This window comes from Lissotriton vulgaris, chromosome 1_1, assembly GCF_964263255.1.
Source record: "Lissotriton vulgaris chromosome 1_1, aLisVul1.2, whole genome shotgun sequence".
In the NCBI taxonomy this organism is placed as follows: Eukaryota; Metazoa; Chordata; class Amphibia; order Caudata; family Salamandridae; genus Lissotriton; species Lissotriton vulgaris.
In genome coordinates this window covers 268344752-268360129 of record NC_141685.1, presented here as the reverse complement: position 1 = coordinate 268360129, position 15378 = coordinate 268344752, and the positions used below count along the sequence as shown (strand labels likewise).

At 54.7% G+C, this 15378-nt stretch overlaps 1 protein-coding gene across 1 annotated transcript in view; it reads left to right on the top strand.

Annotated features, from left to right (window-relative positions):
• LOC147746889 (E3 ubiquitin-protein ligase HECTD3-like) overlaps window positions 1-15378 on the top strand; it is a 523212-nt gene that overhangs the window by 233276 nt on the left and 274558 nt on the right. The window lies entirely within an intron of this gene.

The window sequence follows — 15378 nt, the reverse complement described above, 5'->3', positions numbered from 1 at the left end:
CGCGGCTCCGTCGGAGTCGCGGGCGTCGTGGCCTGCTCCACACACTCCGGTCCCTGGGCAGGACGCGACACTGGGGGAGATCGAGCGCTTCCTGTTGGCCATGACGAACCTCTCTTCCCCGACGGGTTCCGCGGCGCCTTCGGGCCCAGCGGACCCGTCTGGGGCCCCTTGCGGGTCGGGGGCTTCGGCCCCGACGCCGCCGGTGTCTTCGGGCCCGGCACCGCAGGGCCTCACTGGATCCGCTTCGGGATCCGGGTCGTTGCCGGTTGACCTAACGACCTCACCGGCGCGGGTCCCTCAGGTGTCACCTCCGGCGCCGTCCTCGGGCGGCGCCGTCCCTGATACCGCCCTCACTCCGCTGGGCGCCGCTTTCAACGCCGCTTGGGGAGTTTAGCTTCTATGAACCGGTCTCATCGTTTGACAACCCTGATTATCAGGGGATGGGTGAAGAGGAGTATTGGGAGGGGTCTGAGGACCCTCTGACCCAAGAGTGTCAGTCTCAAGAGGACTGGACAGGTGGACTTGGGGATGCCAGTGGTCTGGACACCTCACCATACACTGGCTTTGTCTCGCCTCCTACCGTGGCTACGGAGGAGGGGGCAACATACAGTGTGGTATTGATGAGGGCAGCCAAGGCCTTGGGCCTTGAGCTCCCCGTCGCGGCAGTGAGGACTAACCTCCTCACTGAGGTCCTTAAACCGCAGTCAAGCTCGGCCGAGCCTCTGCTGCTGTTTAATGAGGCCTTGACCGACGTTCTTTTGGGCACTTGGTCCAGGCCCGCTACGGGTTCGCCCGTAGATAGGAAAGTGGCCAGACACCACCGCCCGGCCCCGGGCAACCCATGTTTCCTGGCCACCCACCCCTCCCCCGAGAGCCTGGTCATCCCGGCTTCAAATTCCCAGACCGCATTCTCGTCGGCTCCGCCGGACAGGGAATCCAAGAGGTATGAGCAGTACGGCAAGAAGATATTCTCCTCCCTTAATCTGGGACTGCGGTCTTCCAATACCGCATGCCTCTTGGGCCACTACACCCACTCTCTGTGGGACACGGTCGCGGAATTGCTGCCAGAGTGTCCGTTGGAGGTACGGGCCAAACTCGGCCAAGCCCTTGTGTAAGGCCGGGAAGCAGCAAAATATTCTATCCGGTGTGGGCTGGATACCACCGACTCACTGGGCAGAGCGATGGTAACGACGGTGGCGATTTGTCGCCACGCCTGGTTGAGGTCCGCCAACTTTTCGGCCGATGTCCAGAATACACTCATGGACATGCCGTTTGATGGCCGTCGCCTTTTTGGCGACAAGGCAGACCATGCGCTTAAGCGCTTTAAGGACTCCAGGGCTACGGCCAAGTCCTTGGGCCTTTCGGCCCGTGCCAGCAAATGGGTGCCTATGGCTCCTTTCATGGCCAAGGAAGGGGCACCCCCACAAGTGCTGCCAGCCAAGCACCGCAGACTAACATCCAACGCGGTGGCGGCCGTGGAAATTGCTGTGGAGCGGTCGGGGACAACGGCGAGGCCAGCCCACACCTTCCCCCGCAGCATCCGCCTCAAAACCCTCCTAGTCCATGCTTTCAGGCCCATGTGACGCCAGTGGGGGGGGCAGGATTTGCCATCACCACTCCCACTGGCGCACTGTCACATCGGACAGGTGGGTGCTGCAAATCGTCCGAAAGGGCTTCTCCCTCCCCTTCGAGACGACCCCTCAAGCCATGCCACCGCAATACCACCGCGTATCGGGGGATCATTTGCGGCTTCTGCAGGAGGAAGTTTCGGCCCTCTTGGCCAAGGGGGCCATCAAGCGCGTTCCTGGGCCAGAAGTAGGATGTGGTTGCTACTCCCACTACTTTCTGGTACCCAAGAAGGGCAAAGGGGGCCTACGCCCTATCTTGGACCTACGGAACGTCAACGGCTTCCTCCGGAAGGAGAAGTTCAAAATGCTGACTCTGGCTCAGGTCTTAGCTGACCTGGACCCAGGAGACTGGATGGTAGCGTTGGACTTGCAGGACGCTTATTTCTACATCCCCGTCCTGCCGGCGCTACCTGCGGTTCACGGTAGGCCACGAGCACTCTCAGTGTACCGTGCTCCCCTTCGGCCTTACCAGCGCCCCACGGGTGTTCACGAAAGTGATGGCGGTGGTCACAGCTTATCTGCGTAGGTTAGGGGTTTCAGTCTTCCCCCTACCTCGACGACTGGTTGTTGAAGGCGGGCTCGCCCCAGACAGTCGTCAGCCACCTCCAGGCGACGGCAGACCTCCTGCACCAGCTGGGGTTCTCCATCAATGTGCCGAAGTCACACCTGTGCCCCTCTCAGAGGCTCCTTTTCATCAGAGCGGTTCTCGACTTTACCCACCCGAACAGCGGGTTCGGGATATACAGGCTCTGATTCCGATCTTTCAGCCTTTATCCCGAGTCTCGGTCAGGTTGACCCTGGGGCTTCTGGGGCTGATGGCTTCCTGCATCCTTCTGGTGCATCACGCCCGTTGGCGGATGCGGGCTCTGCAATGGGACCTGAAGTTTCAGTGGCCCAGCATCAGGGCAACCTGTCCGACCATGTCCTGATCTTGGAGGGTGTGAGAAGTTGGTCAGATATATAGTGCTCACTATTCTAGTGATCACTGTGTATCATACCAAACGACCCTTATTGATGATTGGTTGTAAGTCAACCTTATAGACCAGCTATCCTAGTAGCATGGACAAGAGCAGTCTTTAGGCTAAACTCTAGAGGGCGTGTTAAGCCAGCTGTTATACCATCACATATACCCCTTGAACACCAAGTGAAAGGACACCACACAAGTTGTTATGAAAATAAAAGGATATTTATTTATAACAAGTCTACCCTGAACTCTTTATGAGTCAGGGAGCTAAGCACAATACAAAACTCTTAAGAAAATACTTTAAGTTGCACAATTTACACAAATGCCCAAGGGGCACGAAAAACCATATACACTAAAAGTGGAATGCGAAATACTAGCAGGTAAGTAACAAGATCCAGAGGCTTCAGGATCGCTAGGACTACACTACTGAACCCTAAGGTTAGGAGCAGGAGGCCTAGGGAGATCGGGTGCAGAGTGTGCACTCTCACGCGGGATGCGGGACAAAGTCTATGGATGCTAGTATTTGTAAAGTTACTGTTTCCGGACGAATCCGACTAGGTAGACTGAAATCGAAAAAGGATCTGGACACTTAGATAGTGAACCTACGTTGGAGCACTGAAATGCTCAGGTTACCTAGCCCAGGGGCCGTGGCTGCATAGGGTTCAAAAGACGTCGGGAATCCTCGTTGAAGTCTATGGAGCCTGAAAGAAGAAGTTGCTGGCAGGCGACCAGTGAAGATATTCGGAGGGATCCAAGCCTGGATCGATGATGGAGATGACCTGAAAGCAGAGGGGACTCAGTACTTAATCACTAGCCAGTGATTAGGTGGGCACCAGGATGGCACCGGATGAAGTCACCTCGACCCGGTGAGTGGGCGACGCTGGACTCTGCTGTCTCTCGGACCAGGAGGCGTTGTCGGCGACCAGGCTGGAGGTGCGAGCTGTCCCACGAAGGTGTCTGCTGTCGGCGATGCTGAAACCAGGATTGGAGCAACAAGCCTTGGCAAAGGCAAGCCCACGCGGTGGAGTCAAGATGGCGCCTGGAGTGGACCAGGAGGGTCCGGGGTGCTCCTCTTTTGGAAGGGATTTACAAAAAGGGGGTGGTGATGAACAGAGTGTCTGAGTTAAACAGACCACTCTTACCCAGTCCAAAGATCAGGGCTTGATCCATCACCGTTATTTATCTCACTGCCCCATCCCAGCTCAGAACCTGGCTATATGCAAATCAGTCTGTCCCTGGCCCAGTGCATCATGGGAACAGGGCAGACTAAACTACCAAGCCAATTCTTCACCAGAAGGGAGACAAGCTACCTTGCTCATTGCACCATCAGGATTCAAGCAAACCGGGCCGAAGACGGCTGTAATGCCAGAAACCGGTCCCCGGGAGCTTGTTTCCTTCCCAGTGTAAGAATTGGCTTTTGTAGTTTGGTTTGCCCTGTTCCCATCATGCACTGGGACAGGAACAGACTAATTTGCATACATCCAGGTTCTGAAACTGGGATGGTGCAGTGAGCTAAAAAACGGTGTTGGATCTAGCCCTGATCTCTTGACTGGGTGAGAGCTTTCTGCTTAATTCAGAGACTCTGTCCCTCACCACCCCTTGTTGTACATAATGTTGTCCACCCTAAGCGTGGAAGGGTATTCTCAGATGTGAGACCCTTGCTCATTGTACCATCAGGATTCAAGCAAACCGGGCCGAAGACGGCTGTAATGCCAGAAACCGGTCCCCGGGAGCTTGTTTCCTTCCCAGTGTAAGAATTGGCTTTTGTAGTTTGGTTTGCCCTGTTCCCATCATGCACTGGGACAGGAACAGACTAATTTGCATACAGCCAGGTTCTGAAACTGGGATGGTGCAGTGAGCTAAAAAACGGTGTTGGATCTAGCCCTGATCTCTTGACTGGGTGAGAGCTTTCTGCTTAATTCAGAGACTCTGTCCCTCACCACCCCTTGTTGTACATAATTTTGTCCACCCTAAGCGTGGAAGGGTATTCTCAGATGTGAGACCCTTGCTCATTGCACCATCAGGATTCAAGCAAACCGGGCCGAAGACGGCTGTAATGCCAGAAACCGGTCCCCGGGAGCTTGTTTCCTTCCCAGTGTAAGAATTGGCTTTTGTAGTTTGGTTTGCCCTGTTCCCATCATGCACTGGGACAGGAACAGACTAATTTGCATACAGCCAGGTTCTGAAACTGGGATGGTGCAGTGAGCTAAAAAACGGTGTTGGATCTAGCCCTGATCTCTTGACTGGGTGAGAGCTTTCTGCTTAATTCAGAGACTCTGTCCCTCACCACCCCTTGTTGTACATAATTTTGTCCACCCTAAGCGTGGAAGGGTATTCTCAGATGTGAGACCCTTGCTCATTGCACCATCAGGATTCAAGCAAACCGGGCCGAAGACGGCTGTAATGCCAGAAACCGGTCCCCGGGAGCTTGTTTCCTTCCCAGTGTAAGAATTGGCTTTTGTAGTTTGGTTTGCCCTGTTCCCATCATGCACTGGGACAGGAACAGACTAATTTGCATACAGCCAGGTTCTGAAACTGGGATGGTGCAGTGAGCTAAAAAACGGTGTTGGATCTAGCCCTGATCTCTTGACTGGGTGAGAGCTTTCTGCTTAATTCAGAGACTCTGTCCCTCACCACCCCTTGTTGTACATAATTTTGTCCACCCTAAGCGTGGAAGGGTATTCTCAGATGTGAGACCCTTGCTCATTGCACCATCAGGATTCAAGCAAACCGGGCCGAAGACGGCTGTAATGCCAGAAACCGGTCCCCGGGAGCTTGTTTCCTTCCCAGTGTAAGAATTGGCTTTTGTAGTTTGGTTTGCCCTGTTCCCATCATGCACTGGGACAGGAACAGACTAATTTGCATACAGCCAGGTTCTGAAACTGGGATGGTGCAGTGAGCTAAAAAACGGTGTTGGATCTAGCCCTGATCTCTTGACTGGGTGAGAGCTTTCTGCTTAATTCAGAGACTCTGTCCCTCACCACCCCTAGTTGTACATAATTTTGTCCACCCTAAGCGTGGAAGGGTATTCTCAGATGTGAGACCCTTGCTCATTGCACCATCAGGATTCAAGCAAACCGGGCCGAAGACGGCTGTAATGCCAGAAACCGGTCCCCGGGAGCTTGTTTCCTTCCCAGTGTAAGAATTGGCTTTTGTAGTTTGGTTTGCCCTGTTCCCATCATGCACTGGGACAGGAACAGACTAATTTGCATACAGCCAGGTTCTGAAACTGGGATGGTGCAGTGAGCTAAAAAACGGTGTTGGATCTAGCCCTGATCTCTTGACTGGGTGAGAGCTTTCTGCTTAATTCAGAGACTCTGTCCCTCACCACCCCTTGTTGTACATAATTTTGTCCACCCTAAGCGTGGAAGGGTATTCTCAGATGTGAGACCCTTGCTCATTGCACCATCAGGATTCAAGCAAACCGGGCCGAAGACGGCTGTAATGCCAGAAACCGGTCCCCGGGAGCTTGTTTCCTTCCCAGTGTAAGAATTGGCTTTTGTAGTTTGGTTTGCCCTGTTCCCATCATGCACTGGGACAGGAACAGACTAATTTGCATACAGCCAGGTTCTGAAACTGGGATGGTGCAGTGAGCTAAAAAACGGTGTTGGATCTAGCCCTGATCTCTTGACTGGGTGAGAGCTTTCTGCTTAATTCAGAGACTCTGTCCCTCACCACCCCTTGTTGTACCTCTTTTGGAAGGGACCAAGGGCCAGTCTGGAGCAACCAGACCAGCAGTGAAATCGTCGTGGTGCGTCGTCAGGAGGGCCAATAGCCAGCAGGCAAGTGACCGGACAACGCGGTGAGCAGCAAAGAGCAGAAGGGCCCCACGCAGATCTCGTGGATGCTGGGGGGCTGGACTTCGGTGCTGGAGCTGCTCAGGGTTAGGGCTTCTCAAACTCCAAAACACTCACTCGAGGAACCCTCGGCGGTCGTGCTGGTTAAGCGTCGTGCAGTTTCAGAAGATGGCCGGTCCCTCAGGTCTCGTCACACCCACGAATCTCGTCACACCCACGAATCTCAGCTGGGCTGATGATACAGGTAGAGGTCAGAGATGCCAGGGAATCCGGGTCTCGTCGAGCTGGGCAGTCTTGATCCGGAGGATGGACTTACAGCAAACCGCGATGCTTAGATGGTGCCTGCGGGTGCAGGGTGGCTACTCCTTAGCCACAAGGGAGAGTCTTCAGAAAAAAGTCAAGAGTTCCTTTCGTGGAAAGTCGTCAAGATTCAGAATGATCTAATTTGGGAAGGGGGCCTGCTCCTACCTTTATTCTAAGAAAAGGGGCTGGCACGCGACTAGGTCCTGCCCATGGGTGGGACCAGGAGGGGGGTGGTTACACCCCTCTCCCTTGTCCGGACTTTCCCCAGCTCAGGGGCTGGTGTGCCCATGGAACTGGTTTAAGCCGGCATATGCACAGTGAGCACCGGGTGCCACTTGCAGTCACCTTCCTCTCAGCCCTGCCTACCTGGGATACACAAAACCCTGTCTGGGATGGTGCTAGCACCGTTCTGACAGGAAACCCTTTGTCCAAGCTCTCCTCGCTGGAAGGACTCCCAGCAGCAGGAGGTCAGACTTGTGTCTGTGGTGGCAGCTTCCATTTTGTGTAGCTGAGGCTGTGTTACGCTTTAACCGGGGTTCACAGTTACATACATGTCGTGTCCCTCTAGAAGGGTGGAATGCTAACCCCGTCGCCAGAATTGGCGAGGGGTTAGTATTCCAATTCGTATGACACCTTACTCGACATGTTTTGATAAAGCGATACCAAAGTTGGCAAATAACCGCGAGGATTATAAGGCACTTAAGAGTATATGGTACACGTTATCATGGAACAGCTATTAGGACTTGGTTCCGCAAGCTGCAAACGGGCTCAGCTCATGCCAGAGCACCATCTCACATAATTCCAAGCACTCTGCCTTCAGGATTGATAAGGCCTGCCATAGGAGTGACTGATAGGAATACATGTGTCCATTTTAGGGTTAGATATAGGAATACTATATCTAAAGCAAAGGGTGATTACACCACCTTGCCCCAGCTGTCGTGCAGCCAGTTGTGTCAGATTTGGATGGCCAGCCAGGGGTGGCATAATACATGCTGCAGCCCCTGGTAGGCCCTGGGTACACCTATGCCCTGGATACCTAAGGTATGCTGTACAGGGACTGATAAGGTGGCCCAGTACCAATTGGTAAATGCACCTAAGGTACATGTGTGTCAATTTAGAGAGAGAACAGCTAGGCTGTGGGTCTGATTAGCAGGCCCACAGCCAGGGAAAGTCGTAAACCAGTGAAGCAAAAAGCAAAAATCTGGGGTGTTCATATATCAATCAATCAATCAGGAGTTTGTTAAAGCGCGACTACTCACCCGTAAGGGTCTCAAGGCGTTAGGGGTGGGGAGGGGGGGTGTGGGGGGGGGTGCAGGTTCCATTCCATCAAGGAGGGGGTCTGTCGAAGAGCCAGGTTTTGAGGTTTCTTGCGAAGATGGGGAGCGATGTTGTCTGTCTGAGGTGGAGCGGAAGGGCGTTCCATGCTTTGGCCGCGAGGAAGGAGAAGGAGTGGCCTCCCGATCTGGTCTTTCTGGTGCGGGGGACCACGGCATAGGAAAGCTGGGCTGATCGTAGGGTCCTTTGGGGCGCGTGGAATTTGAGTCGGCTGTTCAGGTATGCTGGTCCGGTGCCTTGGAGGGCCTTGTGTGCGTGGGTGAGCATCTTAAAGGTGATTCTCGCCTCGACGGGGAGCCAGTGGAGTGTGCGCAGGTGCTGGGAGATGTGGCAGTGTTTTGGCAGGTTGAGGAACAGTCTTGCGGCGGCGTTCTGGATGTTCTGTAGCTTGCGGATGAGGTTTTTGTTTATTCCGGCGTAGAGTGCGTTGCCGTAGTCGAGTCTGCTGGTGACCATGGCGTGAGTGACTGTCTTTCGGTGTTCGAGGGGGATCCATTTGAAGGTCTTACGAAGGAGGCGGAGGGTGTGGAAGCAGGAAGATGAGACAGAGTTGATCTGGCGGTCCATTTTGAGCTCGGAGTCCAGGATGATTCCCAGGTTGCGTGCGTGGTCTGTGGGGGTTGGCGGGTTTCCGAGGGCGGTGGGCCACCAGGTGTCGCTCCAGGCGTTGGGGTTTGGGCCCATGATGAGTACTTCTGTTTTGTTGGTGTTTAGTTGAAGGCAGCTGTTTTTCATCCATTTGGCGACGGCTTCCATGCCTTCTCGAAAGTTGCGTCTGGCGGTGTTGGGCTCGTTGGATAGGGAGGGGATGAGCTGGGTGTCGTCTGCATATGACACGATGTTGAGTCCGTAGGTTCTGACGATGGGGGCAAGTGGAGCCATGTAGACGTTGAAGAGCGTCGGGCTGAGGGAGGAGCCCTGGGGAGCTCCGCAGGTGATCGGTGTGGGGTCCGAGAGGAAAGGGGGGAGTCTGACCCGCTGCGTCCTGCCGGAGAGGAAGGAGCAGATCCAGTCGAGGGCCTTGTCCTGGATTCCTGCATCGTAGTGTCTGCGTATTAGGGTGTGGTGGGAGACTGTGTCGAACGCCGCTGATAGGTCGAGGAGGATGAGGGCTACTGTTTCTCCTTTGTCCAGTAAGGTGCGGATGTCGTCTGTTGCGGCGAGGAGGGCGGTTTCCGTACTGTGGTTCTTTCTGAAGCCGGATGGGGAGGAGTCGAGGATGTTGTGTTCTTCAATGAATGTGGTGAGTTGGCTGTTGATTGCTTTCTCGATGACTTTCGCTGGGAACGGGAGCAGGGAGATGGGTCTGTAGTTTTTGAGGTCGGTGGGGTCCGCTGAGGGTTTCTTTAGGAGGGGGTTGACCTCGGCGTGTTTCCAGTCGTCAGGGAACGAGGCGGTCGCCAGGGAGCGGTTGATGGTTTGGCGGAGCATGGGTGCGATGGTGTTGGCGGCTCTGTTGAAGATGTGGTGGGGGCAGGGGTCCGTGGGGGCCCCTGAGTGGATTGACTTCATTGTCTTCAGTGTGTCTTCGGTGGTGAGGGCTGTCCAGTCATCAATCGCTGGTTTCCGGGGGTAGGGGGTGGTTGGTGAGGGTTCAGTGTGTTGGTTGTCTTCGTCGAAGTTGTCGTAGATGCTCTTGATTTTGTGGTGGAAAAAGATGCTGAGTTTGTCGCAGAGGTCTTGTGAGGGAGGGATGTCGGTAGACTCGCTGGTGGGTTGGGCGGACTCCTTGATGATGCTGAAGAGTTCCTTGCTGTTGTGTGCGTGGGTCGAGATTCTGTCTTCAATCGCTTTTTTCCTCTTTTCTCTGATGAGTTGATGGTGGGCGTTGGTGGCGGCTCTGAAGTTGTTGTGGGCTTCTGTGGATTTGGTGTTTCTCCAGGCCTTTTCAAGGCAGCGGCATGTGCGCCTGGACTCTCGAAGTTCGGTGGTAAACCATCTGGCTTTCTTGGCACGGGTATTGTTTTTCTTGAGGGGGGCTATGGTGTTGGTGCTGTCCGAGATCCATCTATGCAGGGTTCGGGCTGCGGTGTTGGGGTCGTCATTTTCCGCGATGGTTGGGGTGGAGTTGTTGAGTGAGGAGGTGAGCTGGTCATCTGTGATTTTGGTCCAGTTTCTTTGTGGAAGCAGGTGCTGGTGTCTGTGGATGGTGGGTGTTCTGAAGGTGAAGTGGACGCAACGATGGTCGGTCCATGGGGGTTTGGTGGTGTGGCTGAAGGTGATGGAGTTTCCTGTAGTGAAGAGGGAGTCGAGGGTGTGTCCTGCTGAGTGCATGGGCTCGGTCACGATCTGGCGGAGTCCAATGTTGTGGAGGTTGTCCAGGAAGGATGTGGTGTTGGGGTCCAGTTGATTGTCGAGGTGGAAGTTGAGGTCTCCCAGCAGGGTGTAGTTGGTGGATGCGATGGCCTGCGGGGAGATAATGTCCGTGATGGAGTTGGCGAAGGGTCCGCGGGGTCCAGGGGGTCGGTAGATGAGGGTTCCTCGGAGGGCGGCGGTGGGGCTGGCCAGTATCTTGAAGTGAAGGTGTTTCATCAGTTCTGTGGACTCGTCAGGGAGTGTGCTCCGGCGGAGGCTGGATTTGTGGACGATGGCGATTCCTCCTCCTGGGTGGATGGGGCGGTCCTTCCTGGAGATCTTGTATCCTTGGGGGATGGCGATGGCGATGTCCCGTCCCGAGGTGGTGTTGGTCCAGGTTTCGGTGAAGAATGCTAAGTCTGGGGTGGTGCTGTCGAGGAGGTCCCAGATTTCTGTTGCGTGTTTGTGGAGGGATCGGACGTTGAGGAGGATGCATTGCAGGGTCTTCGGTTCGGTTGTGTTCTTGTGGGCGGGTTGTGCTGGATCCGTGTTCTTGGCGGTGCTGCAGGTGTGCCGGCAGCGGTGACAGCTGAAGGGTCCATGGGTGTTGGCTGGTGATGCTAGCTTGCAGCCGACACCTGCGGCTGGCGTTGGCGGGGCGGAGGTCCAGGGTTCCTGGTGCTGGTTGCGGACGGGTCGCAGACGGGCGTAGACCTGCTTGCCTTTGACGCGCCTTCGGTGGACCAGCGGCGCGCCCGCAGCCCGCGGACGCTGCGCGGCCACGCAGTGGCCGCTGCGCGCCGCGCAGTGGCCGCCATTAAGTAGGGGTCGGGGAGGGCTGGACAGCTGGGAGGCGGGGAGGGGAGCTGGATTGGGCCGGTAGTGCTGAGGGCGGAGGGGCCGCGGGGGCAGCAGCGGCGGGGAAAGGTAAAGGGAGGAAAGAAGGGATAAAGAAAAAAGGGAAAATAAGCAGAAATAAGGCACAAAAGAGCAGAGATGCAGAAAAGAGCAGAAAGGTGAAAGATAGAAAGGGTAAAAAAAACGAGTGAAAACGAGTGAAGGAGCAGAGGGAGAGAAAGGGAAAATGGGCAGAAATAAGGCACAAAAGAGCAGAGGTGCAGAAAGGTGAAAGATAGAAAGGGGGAAAAAACGAGTGAAAACGAGTGAAGGAGCAGAGAGAGAGAAAGGGAGAATGGGCAGAAATAAGGCGCAAAAGAGCAGAGGTGCAGAAAGGTGAAAGATAGAAAGGGGAGAAAAACGAGTGAAGGAGCAGAAAGAAAGAAAGGAGACAGAGGTCCACTGGACCCCCAGGGATGAGACGCAGGGAAACCTGCGGGTGGAGGAGGGCCTTGATCACCAACACTGAAGAGTGCAGGGGCAGGGGCACCTCACTTAATAGTGGAGCTGCGAGGGTGGGAGAGCAATTTCACTGACAATGAGTCAGTGGTCATAGGATTGCAGACCCTACTCTCCTACAGAGGGTACTGCGAGACAGCTGCAGTGGTGGCTCACAGACCGCGATGGGGTCAGCGGCAGATCCCTCTCCCTTCCCCAACCAGAGCACGTAGTTGTGACGGACGCGTCCCTCCAGGGCTGGGGAGGCCACATGGGAGAGGCGGAGATCAGAGGCCTCTGGTCTCCGGCGGAGTCCCAGCTCCATATCAACCTTTTGGAGCTGCGGGCGATTCGTCTAGCACTGAAGGCATTCCTCCCCTCTGTCCGGGGGAGTGTAGTGCAGGTGTTCACGGACAACACCACCGCCATGTGGTACTGCAACAAACAGGGCGGGTGGGGCCGTGGACCCTCTGCCAGGAGGCTCTGCTCCTTTGGCAGTGGCTGGAACATCAGGGTGTGACCCTGGGGGTTCAACACCTGGCAGGTTCTCTAAATGCCAGGGCGGACGCACTCAGCCACCGGTGCATGATGGATCACGAATGGCGTCTGAACTCAGACGTGGCGCAAGACCTCTTTCTGCAGTGGGGAGAGCCTTGGTTAGATCTATTCGCCACCGAAGAGAACGCGCAATGTCATCAGTTCTGCGCGTTGGAATTTCCAAGGCGGCACTCGCTCGGAGACGCTTTTCGTCGCGAGTGGAGTTGCGGTCTGTTGTACGCCTTTCCGCCTATGCCACTTCTGCCCAGAGTGCTGAAGAAGATCAAGCGCGACCGGGCACAAGTCATCCTTGTGGCTCCGGACTGGGCACGAAGTTACTGGTATCACGAGCTACTCAGTATGTCAGTCGATCCCCCGGTTCGTCTGCCTATTCAGGAGGACCTTCTGTCGCAGCAGCAGGGGACGGTCCTCCACCCGAACCTGTCCAGTCTCCACCTCCATGCTTGGAGATTGAGCGGCGACAGTTGAGGCCATTTGACTTGCCTCCTGAAGTCTGTAACATCATTCTGGCAGCCAGGAGTCCCTCCACAAAGTCGGTATACGCCTGCAGGTGGAACAGATTTGTGGCATGGTGCACAGCAAAGGCTGTGGATCCTCTCTCTGCCCCTCTTTCTGAGGTTCTTCTCTTCCTTCTTTCTCTTGCCCAGCAGGGCTCTGCTCTGGGCACTATCAAGGGCTACCTTTCAGCCTTTTTAAGGCTGCCTGATCAACCTTCTTTGTTCAAGTCCCCTGTTGTTAATCGATTCCTGAAAAGCATCACACATACGTTTCCACCTGTTCCCTTCGTGATGCCTCAGTGGGACTTGAACCTGGTTCTTACTTTTCTGATGTGCGCTACCTTTGAGCCACTTCACAACTGTCCTATCCGCCTTCTTACTCTGAAAACTGCTTTCCTGGTTGCCATCACCTCTGCCAGGAGAGTGAGTGAGCTCCAGGGTCTATCTTCTAAACCTCCTTTCCTTTCTGTCCATCCGGACAAGGTTGTGTTGCGGACAAAACCCTCTTTCCTGCCTAAGGTAGTCACAGCCTCCCACATCGGGCAGTCTATCACCTTGCCTACCTTCTTTCCGCCTCCGCATCCCTCAAAGGAGGAAGAGCGGCTCCACCGTATGGACACAAAACTTGCGCTTTCATTCTATTTGGATCGCACACGCCAGTTCCGGGTGGATGACCAACTCTTTGTTGGTTACGTTGGCACTAAGAAGGGACGGGCGGTGTACAAACGCACCATCTCTCGTGGATCGTGTTGTATATCCAAGCGTGCTACTCCTTTGCTAAAAAGGAATCTCCTGCTGGGCTGAGGGCCCCTTCCACTCGGGCCACGGCGACTACTACTGCCCTGGGCCGAGGAGTGCCCTTGCAGGACATATGTCAGGCAGCTACCTGGGCCTTGCTGCACACGTTCGCAAGACACTACTGCCTGGACAGCCAAGTCCAGAGGGATGGCTTCTTTGGCCGTTCCGTCTTCCAGGACTTTCTGGTGTGATTATTGGTTCGCAGACCCACCACCGGGGTTGGTATTGCTGGGGTATCTATTCTAAGGTAAGGAATCTATCACTAACGTGTCTCTTTCAGATGCACAAGTTACTGTAGGAGAGTGGGGTCTGCAATCCTATGGTCACCCCTGATTTTTGCTTTTTGCTTCACTGGTTTACGACTTTCCCTGGCTGTGGGCCTGCTAATCAGACCCACAACCTAGCTGTCTCTCTCTAAATTGACAACCACGTACCTTAGGTGCATATCTAATTGGATACTGAGTCACCTTATCAGTCCCTGTACAGTGTACCTTAGCTACCCAGGGCACAGGTACACTCAGGACCTACCAGGGGCTGCAGCATTTATGATGCCACCCCTGGCTGGCCACCCAAATCTGACACAACTGGCTGATCAATCAGCTGGGGCAAGGTGGTGTAATCGCCCTTTGCTTTAGATCTAGTATACCTATATCTAAACCTAAAATGGACACATATGTCACTCCTATGGCAGGCCTTAACAATCCTGAAGGCAGAGTGCTTGGAATTATGTGAGATGGTGCTCTAACATGAGCTGAGCCTGTCTGCAGCTTTCGGAACCAAGTCCTCTAGCTGTTTCCATGATAACACTATACCACATACTCTTAAGTGCTTATAATCCTTGCGGTTATTGCTAACTTTGGTATAGCATTATCAAAACATGTCGAGTAAGGTGTCATACGAATTGGAATACTACCCCCTCGCCAATTCTGGCGACGGGGGTATCATTCCACCCTTCTAGAGGGACACGACATGTATGTAACTGTGAACCCCGGTTAAAGTTAACTCGAGCCTCAGCATCACAAAATGGATGCTGCCACCACAGACACAAGTCTGACCTCCTGCTGCTGGGAGTCCTTCCAGCGAGGGAGGCTTGGACAAAGGGTTTCCTGCCTTGGGAGGTGCTAGCACCACCCCAGACAGGATTTTGTGCATTAGGTAGGACAGGGCTGACACCGGTCTAAACCAGTTCCTGGGGCTCTCCAGCCCCAGCTCTGGCGCAAGACCGGACAAAGGATAGGGGTGTAACCACCCCCCTTCCTGGTCCCACCCAGAGGAGGGACCTAGTCGTAGTACAGCCCCCTTTAGCCGGATAAAGGTAGGAGCTGGTCCCATTCCAAATTAGATTATCCTGAACAACTTTACAAGAAGAAACTCTGGACTTCGCCGTTCTGCTCCACAGAAGACTGAAGAAATCTCCTTGTGGGCAAGGAGGGTCCACCCGGCACAGGCAGGCACCATCAGCATCCAGCGGCTTCCCTTTGTCGTCTTTCCTCGAGGATCTAGACTTCAGAGCCCGACGAGACCCGGATTCCCAGACCTCTCCGACCTCTACCTACATCTGCAGCACAACTGAGATCCGTGGGTGCGACGAGACACGTGGGACCGGCCATCTTAAAAGAAGCAGCACTTCGCTCCAACACGACTTCTGTGGTAACCTCGTCCAAGTGCTTTGGGGACTGAGAAGCCCCGACCCCGAGCAGCTCCTGCACCGAAGACCAGCCCTCCAGCATCCACGAGATCTGCGTGGGGCCCTTCTGCCTGTTTGCTGCTCGACGCTTTGTCTGGTCACTTGCCGGCTGGCTAGTGGCCTCCTAGACGACGAACTTTGAAATCTTCACTGCTGGTCTGGTTGCTCCAGACTGGCCCTT